Raw genomic sequence first — 11,036 nt, 5'->3', positions numbered from 1 at the left:
ACTGAGTCGCACCCACTCAGAAATCAACACCGAACTTGTTTCGAGAGCTCACGCATGGATTCGTCCGCGCACACAGCCCCTGTGGACTCATAAACGTTCAAGGAAAAGTGAGTCGATGCCCACACAGAAATTCTCACCGAAACTATTTTCATAGATGACGCATGGAAACCTCAGCACACACAACCACTCTTTACTCAGAAACAGTCAAGAAAAACTGAGTCGCAACCACTCAGAAATCAACACCGAAGTTGTTTCGAGAGCTCACGCATGGATTCGTCAGCGCACACAGCCCCTGTGGACTCATAAACGTTCAAGGAAAAGTGAGTCGATGCCCACACAGAAATTCTCACCGAAACTATTTTCAAAGATGACGCATGGAATCCTCAGCGCACACAACCACTCTTTACTCAGAAACAGTAAAGAAAAACTGAGTCGCACCCACTCAGAAATCAACACCGAACTTGTTTCGAGAGCTCACGCATGGATTCGTCCGCGCACACAGCCCCTGTGGACTCATAAACGTTCAAGGAAAAGTGAGTCGATGCCCACACAGAAATTCTCACCGAAACTATTTTCATAGATGACGCATGGAAACCTCAGCGCACATAACCACTCTTTACTCAGAAACAGTCAAGAAAAACTGAGTCGCTCCCACTCACAAATCAACACCGAAGTTGTTTCGAGAGCTCACCCATGGATTCGTCAGCGCACACAGCCCCTGTTGACTCATAAACGGTCAAGGAAAAGTGAGTCGATGCCCACACAGAAATTGTCATCGAAACTATTTTCAAAGATGACGCATGGAATCCTCAGCGCACACAACCACTATTTACTCAGAAACAGTCAAGAAAAACTGAGTCGCACCCACTCAGAAATCAACACCGAACTTGTTTCGAGAGCTCACGCATGGATTCGTCCGCGCACACAGCCCCTGTGGACTCATAAACGTTCAAGGAAAAGTGAGTCGATGCCCACACAGAAATTCTCACCGAAACTATTTTCAAAGATGACGCATGGAATCCTCAGCGCACACAACCACTCTTTACTCAGAAACAGTCAAGAAAAACTGAGTCGCTCCCACTCAGAAATCAACACCGAACTTGTTTCGAGAGCTCACCCATGGATTCGTCAGCGCACACAGCCCCTGTGGACTCATAAACGTTCAAGGAAAAGTGAGTCGATGCCCACACAGAAATTCTCACCGAAACTATTTTCATAGATGACGCATGGAAACCTCAGCGCACAGAACCACTCTTTACTCAGAAACAGTCAAGAAAAACTGAGTCGCTCCCACTCACAAATCAACACCGAAGTTGTTTCGAGAGCTCACCCATGGATTCGTCAGCGCACACAGCCCCTGTTGACTCATAAACGGTCAAGGAAAAGTGAGTCGATGCCCACACAGAAATTGTCACCAAAACTATTTTCAAAGATGACGCATGGAATCCTCAGCGCACACAACCACTATTTACTCAGAAACAGTCAAGAAAAACTGAGTCGCACCCACTCAGAAATCAACACCGAACTTGTTTCGAGAGCTCACGCATGGATTCGTCCGCGCACACAGCCCCTGTGGACTCATAAACGTTCAAGGAAAAGTGAGTCGATGGCCACACAGAAATTCTCACCGAAACTATTTTCAAAGGTGACGCATGGAATCCTCAGCGCACACAACCACCCTTTACTCAGAAACAGTCAAGAAAAACTGAGTCGCACCCACTCAGAAATCAACACTGAACTTGTTTCGAGAGCTCACGCATGGATTCGTCCGCGCACACAGCCCCTGTGGACTCATAAACGTTCAAGGAAAAGTGAGTCGATGCCCACACAGAAATTCTCACCGAAACTATTTTCAAAGATGACGCATGGAATCCTCAGCGCACACAACCACTCTTTACTCAGAAACAGTAAAGAAAAACTGAGTCGCACCCACTCAGAAATCAACACCGAACTTGTTTCGAGAGCTCACGCATGGATTCGTCCGCGCACACAGCCCCTGTGGACTCATAAACGTTCAAGGAAAAGTGAGTCGATGCCCACACAGAAATTCTCACCGAAACTATTTTCATAGATGACGCATGGAAACCTCAGCGCACATAACCACTCTTTACTCAGAAACAGTCAAGAAAAACTGAGTCGCTCCCACTCACAAATCAACACCGAAGTTGTTTCGAGAGCTCACCCATGGATTCGTCAGCGCACACAGCCCCTGTTGACTCATAAACGGTCAAGGAAAAGTGAGTCGATGCCCACACAGAAATTGTCATCGAAACTATTTTCAAAGATGACGCATGGAATCCTCAGCGCACACAACCACTATTTACTCAGAAACAGTCAAGAAAAACTGAGTCGCACCCACTCAGAAATCAACACCGAACTTGTTTCGAGAGCTCACGCATGGATTCGTCCGCGCACACAGCCCCTGTGGACTCATAAACGTTCAAGGAAAAGTGAGTCGATGCCCACACAGAAATTCTCACCGAAACTATTTTCAAAGATGACGCATGGAATCCTCAGCGCACACAACCACTCTTTACTCAGAAACAGTCAAGAAAAACTGAGTCGCTCCCACTCAGAAATCAACACCGAACTTGTTTCGAGAGCTCACCCATGGATTCGTCAGCGCACACAGCCCCTGTGGACTCATAAACGTTCAAGGAAAAGTGAGTCGATGCCCACACAGAAATTCTCACCGAAACTATTTTCATAGATGACGCATGGAAACCTCAGCGCACAGAACCACTCTTTACTCAGAAACAGTCAAGAAAAACTGAGTCGCTCCCACTCACAAATCAACACCGAAGTTGTTTCGAGAGCTCACCCATGGATTCGTCAGCGCACACAGCCCCTGTTGACTCATAAACGGTCAAGGAAAAGTGAGTCGATGCCCACACAGAAATTGTCACCAAAACTATTTTCAAAGATGACGCATGGAATCCTCAGCGCACACAACCACTATTTACTCAGAAACAGTCAAGAAAAACTGAGTCGCACCCACTCAGAAATCAACACCGAACTTGTTTCGAGAGCTCACGCATGGATTCGTCCGCGCACACAGCCCCTGTGGACTCATAAACGTTCAAGGAAAAGTGAGTCGATGGCCACACAGAAATTCTCACCGAAACTATTTTCAAAGGTGACGCATGGAATCCTCAGCGCACACAACCACCCTTTACTCAGAAACAGTCAAGAAAAACTGAGTCGCTCCCACTCACAAATCAACACCGAACTTGTTTCGAGAGCTCACCCATGGATTCGTCAGCGCACACAGCCCCTGTTGACTCATAAACGGTAAAGGAAAAGTGAGTCGATGCCCACACAGAAATTGTCACCGAAACTATTTTCAAAGATGACGCATGGAATCCGCAGCACACACAACCACTCTTTACTCAGAAACAGTAAAGACAAACTGAGTCGCACCCACTCAGAAATCAACACCGAACTTGTTTCGAGAGCTCACGCATGGATTCGTCCGCGCACACAGCCCCTGTGGACTCATAAACGTTCAAGGAAAAGTGAGTCGATGCCCACACAGAAATTCTCACCGAAACTATTTTCATAGATGACGCATGGAAACCTCAGCACACACAACCACTCTTTACTCAGAAACAGTCAAGAAAAACTGAGTCGCAACCACTCAGAAATCAACACCGAAGTTGTTTCGAGAGCTCACGCATGGATTCGTCAGCGCACACAGCCCCTGTGGACTCATAAACGTTCAAGGAAAAGTGAGTCGATGCCCACACAGAAATTCTCACCGAAACTATTTTCAAAGATGACGCATGGAATCCTCAGCGCACACAACCACTCTTTACTCAGAAACAGTAAAGAAAAACTGAGTCGCACCCACTCAGAAATCAACACCGAACTTGTTTCGAGAGCTCACGCATGGATTCGTCCGCGCACACAGCCCCTGTGGACTCATAAACGTTCAAGGAAAAGTGAGTCGATGCCCACACAGAAATTCTCACCGAAACTATTTTCATAGATGACGCATGGAAACCTCAGCGCACATAACCACTCTTTACTCAGAAACAGTCAAGAAAAACTGAGTCGCTCCCACTCACAAATCAACACCGAAGTTGTTTCGAGAGCTCACCCATGGATTCGTCAGCGCACACAGCCCCTGTTGACTCATAAACGGTCAAGGAAAAGTGAGTCGATGCCCACACAGAAATTGTCATCGAAACTATTTTCAAAGATGACGCATGGAATCCTCAGCGCACACAACCACTATTTACTCAGAAACAGTCAAGAAAAACTGAGTCGCACCCACTCAGAAATCAACACCGAACTTGTTTCGAGAGCTCACGCATGGATTCGTCCGCGCACACAGCCCCTGTGGACTCATAAACGTTCAAGGAAAAGTGAGTCGATGCCCACACAGAAATTCTCACCGAAACTATTTTCAAAGATGACGCATGGAATCCTCAGCGCACACAACCACTCTTTACTCAGAAACAGTCAAGAAAAACTGAGTCGCTCCCACTCAGAAATCAACACCGAACTTGTTTCGAGAGCTCACCCATGGATTCGTCAGCGCACACAGCCCCTGTGGACTCATAAACGTTCAAGGAAAAGTTAGTCGATGCCCACACAGAAATTCTCACCGAAACTATTTTCATAGATGACGCATGGAAACCTCAGCGCACAGAACCACTCTTTACTCAGAAACAGTCAAGAAAAACTGAGTCGCTCCCACTCACAAATCAACACCGAAGTTGTTTCGAGAGCTCACCCATGGATTCGTCAGCGCACACAGCCCCTGTTGACTCATAAACGGTCAAGGAAAAGTGAGTCGATGCCCACACAGAAATTGTCACCAAAACTATTTTCAAAGATGACGCATGGAATCCTCAGCGCACACAACCACTATTTACTCAGAAACAGTCAAGAAAAACTGAGTCGCACCCACTCAGAAATCAACACCGAACTTGTTTCGAGAGCTCACGCATGGATTCGTCCGCGCACACAGCCCCTGTGGACTCATAAACGTTCAAGGAAAAGTGAGTCGATGGCCACACAGAAATTCTCACCGAAACTATTTTCAAAGGTGACGCATGGAATCCTCAGCGCACACAACCACCCTTTACTCAGAAACAGTCAAGAAAAACTGAGTCGCTCCCACTCACAAATCAACACCGAACTTGTTTCGAGAGCTCACCCATGGATTCGTCAGCGCACACAGCCCCTGTTGACTCATAAACGGTAAAGGAAAAGTGAGTCGATGCCCACACAGAAATTGTCACCGAAACTATTTTCAAAGATGACGCATGGAATCCGCAGCACACACAACCACTCTTTACTCAGAAACAGTAAAGACAAACTGAGTCGCACCCACTCAGAAATCAACACCGAACTTGTTTCGAGAGCTCACGCATGGATTCGTCCGCGCACACAGCCCCTGTGGACTCATAAACGTTCAAGGAAAAGTGAGTCGATGCCCACACAGAAATTCTCACCGAAACTATTTTCAAAGATGACGCATGGAAACCTCAGCGCACACAACCACTCTTTACTGAGAAACAGTCAAGAAAAACTGAGTCGCTCCCACTCACAAATCAACACCGAAGTTGTTTCGAGAGCTCACCCATGGATTCGTCAGCGCACACAGCCCCTGTTGACTCATAAACGGTAAAGGAAAAGTGAGTCGATGCCCACACAGAAATTGTCACCGAAACTATTTTCAAAGATGACGCATGGAATCCTAAGCACACACAACCACTCTTTACTCAGAAACAGTCAAGAAAAACTGAGTCGCTCCCACTCACAAATCAACACCGAACTTGTTTCGAGAGCTCACCCAAGGATTCGTCAGCGCACACAGCCCCTGTTGACTCATAAACGGTCAAGGAAAAGTGAGTCGATGCCCACACAGAAATTGTCTCCGAAACTATTTTCAAAGATGACACATAGAATCCTCAGCGCACACAACCACACTTTACTCAGATACAGTCAAGAGAAACTGAGTCGCTCCCACTCACAAATCAACACCGAAGTTGTTTCGAGAGCTCACCCATGGATTCGTCAGCGCACACAGCCCCTGTTGACTCATAAACGGTCAAGGAAAAGTGAGTCCATGCCCATACAGAAATTGTCACCGAAACTATTTTCAAAGATGACGCATGGAATCCTAAGCACACACAACCACTCTTTACTCAGAAACAGTCAAGAAAAACTGAGTCGCTCCCACTCACAAATCAACACCGAACTTGTTTCGAGAGCTCACCCATGGATTCGTCAGCGCACACAGCCCCTGTTGACTCATAAACGGTAAAGGAAAAGTGAGTCGATGCCCACACAGAAATTGTCACCGAAACTATTTTCAAAGATGACGCATGGAATCCGCAGCACACACAACCACTCTTTACTCAGAAACAGTAAAGACAAACTGAGTCGCACCCACTCAGAAATCAACACCGAACTTGTTTCGAGAGCTCACGCATGGATTCGTCCGCGCACACAGCCCCTGTGGACTCATAAACGTTCAAGGAAAAGTGAGTCGATGCCCACACAGAAATTCTCACCGAAACTATTTTCAAAGATGACGCATGGAAACCTCAGCGCACACAACCACTCTTTACTGAGAAACAGTCAAGAAAAACTGAGTCGCTCCCACTCACAAATCAACACCGAAGTTGTTTCGAGAGCTCACCCATGGATTCGTCAGCGCACACAGCCCCTGTTGACTCATAAACGGTAAAGGAAAAGTGAGTCGATGCCCACACAGAAATTGTCACCGAAATTATTTTCAAAGATGACGCATGGAATCCTAAGCACACACAACCACTCTTTACTCAGAAACAGTCAAGAAAAACTGAGTCGCTCCCACTCACAAATCAACACCGAACTTGTTTCGAGAGCTCACCCAAGGATTCGTCAGCGCACACAGCCCCTGTTGACTCATAAACGGTCAAGGAAAAGTGAGTCGATGCCCACACAGAAATTGTCTCCGAAACTATTTTCAAAGATGACACATAGAATCCTCAGCGCACACAACCACACTTTACTCAGATACAGTCAAGAGAAACTGAGTCGCTCCCACTCACAAATCAACATCGAAGTTGTTTCGAGAGCTCACCCATGGATTCGTCAGCGCACACAGCCCCTGTTGACTCATAAACGGTCAAGGAAAAGTGAGTCCATGCCCATACAGAAATTGTCACCGAACCTATTTTCAAAGATGACGCATGGAATCCTCAGCACACACAACCACTCTTTACTCAGAAACAGTCAAGAAAAACTGAGTCGCTCCCACTCAGAAATCCACACCAAAATTGTTTCGAGAGCTCACCCATGGATTCGTCAGCGCACACAGCCCCTGTTGACTCATAAACAGTCAAGGAAAAGTGAGTCGATGCCCACACAGAAATTCTCACTGAAACTATTTTCAAAGGTGACGCATGTAATCCTCAGCGCACACAACCACTCTTTACTCAGAAACAGTCAAGAAAAACTGAGTCGCTCCCACTCAGAAATCAACACCGAACTTGTTTCGAGAGCTCACCCATGGATTCGTCAGCGCACACAGCCCCTGTTGACTCATAAACGGTCAAGGAAAAGTGAGTCGATGGCCACACAGAAATTCTCACCGAAACTATTTTCAAAGGTGACGCATGGAATCCTCAGCGCACACAACCACTCTTTACTCAGAAACAGTCAAGAAAAACTGAGTCGCACCCACTCAGAAATCAACACCGAACTTGTTTCGAGAGCTCACGCATGGATTCGTCCGCGCACACAGCCCCTGTTGACTTATAAACGGGCAAAGAAAACTGAGTCGCTGCCCATACAGAAATTCTCACCGAAACTATTTTCAAAGATGACGCATGGAATCCTCAGCGCACACAACCACTCTTTACTCTGAAACAGTCAAGGAAAATTGAGTCCCTGCCCATTCACAAAAAGACCCCGAAACTGCTTTCAGAGGAGACGAATGGATTCGTCAGCCCACGGAGCCCCTGTTGACTCAGAAACGGTCAAGGAAAACTGAGTCGCTGCCCACACAGAAATTCTCACCGAAACTATTTTCAAAGATGACGCATGGAATCCTCAGCGCACAGAACCACTCTTTACTCAGAAACGGTCAAGAAAAACTGAGTCGCTCCCACTCACAAATCAACACCGAACTTGTTTCGAGAGCTCACCCATGGATTCGTCAGCGCAAACAGCCCCTGTTGACTCATAAACGGTCAAGGAAAAGTGAGTCGATGGCCACACAGAAATTCTCACCGAAACTATTTTCGAAGGTGACGCATGGAATCCTCAGCGCACACAACCACCCTTTACTCATAAACAGTCAAGAAAAACTGAGTCGCTCCCACTCACAAATCAACACCGAAGTTGTTTCGAGAGCTCACCCATGGATTCGTCAGCGCACACAACCCCTGTTGACTCATAAACGGTCAAGGAAAAGTGAGTCGATGGCCACACAGAAATTCTCACCGAAACTATTTTCAAAGGTGACGCATGGAATCCTCAGCGCACACAACCACCCTTTACTCAGAAACAATCAAGAAAAACTGAGTCGCTCCCACTTACAAATCAACACCGAAGTTGTTTCGAGAGCTCACCCATGGATTCGTCAGCGCACACAACCCCTGTTGACTCATAAACGGTCAAGGAAAAGTGAGTCGATGGCCACACAGAAATTCTCACCGAAACTATTTTCGAAGGTGACGCATGGAATCCTCAGCGCACACAACCACCCTTTACTCATAAACAGTCAAGAAAAACTGAGTCGCTCCCACTCAGAAATCAACACCGAACTTGTTTCGAGAGGTCACTCATGGATTCGTCAGCGCACACAGCCCCTATGGACTCATAAACGGTCAAGGAAAAGTGAGTCGATGCCCACACAGAAATTGTCACCGATACTATTTTCAAAGATGACGCATGGAATCCGCACCACACACAACCACTCTTTACTCAGAAACAGTAAAGAAAAACTGAGTCGCAACCACTCAGAAATCAACACCGAACTTGTTTCGAGAGCTCACGCATGGATTCGTCCGCGCACACAGCTCCTGTGGACTCATAAACGTTCAAGGAAAAGTGAGTCGATGCCCACACAGAAATTCTCACCGAAACTATTTTCATAGATGACGCATGGAAACCTCAGCGCACATAACCACTCTTTACTCAGAAACAGTCATGAAAAACTGAGTCGCTCCCACTCACAAATCAACACCGAAGTTGTTTCGAGAGCTCACCCATGGATTCGTCAGCGCACACAGCCCCTGTTGACTCATAAACGGTCAGGGAAAATTGAGTCGATGCCCACACATAAATTCTCACCAAAACTAATTTCAAAGGCGACGCATGGAATCCTCAGCGCACACAACCACTCTTTACTCTGAAACAGTCAAGAAAAACTGAATCGCTCCCACTCAGAAATCAACACCGAACTTGTTTCGAGAGCTCACTCATGGATTCGTCAGCGCACACAGCCCCTGTGGACTCATAAACGGTCAAGGAAAAGTGAGTCGATGCCCACACAGAAATTGTCACCGATACTATTTTCAAAGATGACGCATGGAATCCGCACCACACACAACCACTCTTTACTCAGAAACAGTAAAGAAAAACTGAGTCGCAACCACTCAGAAATCAACACCGAACTTGTTTCGAGAGCTCACGCATGGATTCGTCCGCGCACACAGCTCCTGTGGACTCATAAACGTTCAAGGAAAAGTGAGTCGATGCCCACACAGAAATTCTCACCGAAACTATTTTCAAAGATGACGCATGGAATCCTTAGCGCACACAACCACTCTTTACTCAGAAACAGTCAAGAAAAACTGAGTCGCTCCCACTCACAAATCAACACCGAAGTTGTTTCGAGAGCTCACCTATGGATTCGTCAGCGCACACAGCCCCTGTTGACTCATAAACGGTCAAGGAAAAGTGAGTCGATGCCCACACAGAAATTGTCACCAAAACTATTTTCAAAGATGACGCATGGAATCCTCAGCGCACACAACCACTATTTACTCAGAAACAGTCAAGAAAAACTGAGTCGCACCCACTCAGAAATCAACACCGAACTTGTTTCGAGAGCTCACGCATGGATTCGTCCGCGCACACAGCCCCTGTGGACTCATAAACGTTCAAGGAAAAGTGAGTCGATGCCCACACAGAAATTCTAACCGAAACTATTTTCAAAGATGACGCATGGAATCCTCAGCGCACACAACCACTCTTTACTCAGAAACAGTCAAGAAAAACTGAGTCGCTCCCACTCAGAAATCAACACCGAACTTGTTTCGAGAGCTCACCCATGGATTCGTCAGCGCACACAGCCCCTGTTGACTCATAAACGGTCAAGGAAAAGTGAGTCGATGGCCACACAGAAATTCTCACCGAAACTATTTTCAAAGGTGACGCATGGAATCCTCAGCGCACACAACCACCCTTTACTCACAAACAGTCAAGAAAAACTGAGTCGCTCCCACTCACAAATCAACACCGAAGTTGTTTCGAGAGCTCACCCATGGATTCGTCAGCGCACACAGCCCCTGTTGACTCATAAACGGTCAGGGAAAATTGAGTCGATGCCCACACATAAATTCTCACCAAAACTAATTTCAAAGGCGACGCATGGAATCCTCAGCGCACACAACCACTCTTTACTCTGAAACAGTCAAGAAAAACTGAATCGCTCCCACTCAGAAATCAACACCGAACTTGTTTCGAGAGCTCACTCATGGATTCGTCAGCGCACACAGCCCCTGTGGACTCATAAACGGTCAAGGAAAAGTGAGTCGATGCCCACACAGAAATTGTCACCGATACTATTTTCAAAGATGACGCATGGAATCCGCAGCACACACAACCACTCTTTACTCAGAAACAGTAAAGAAAAACTGAGTCGCAACCACTCAGAAATCAACACCGAACTTGTTTCGAGAGCTCACGCATGGATTCGTCCGCGCACACAGCTCCTGTGGACTCATAAACGTTCAAGGAAAAGTGAGTCGATGCCCACACAGAAATTCTCACCGAAACTATTTTCAAAGATGAAGCATGGAATCCTC

The sequence above is a fragment of the Populus nigra genome, chromosome 18 (genome assembly GCF_951802175.1).
Source record: "Populus nigra chromosome 18, ddPopNigr1.1, whole genome shotgun sequence".
Taxonomy (NCBI): domain Eukaryota; kingdom Viridiplantae; phylum Streptophyta; class Magnoliopsida; order Malpighiales; family Salicaceae; genus Populus; species Populus nigra.
This window is presented reverse-complemented; position numbering follows the sequence as displayed.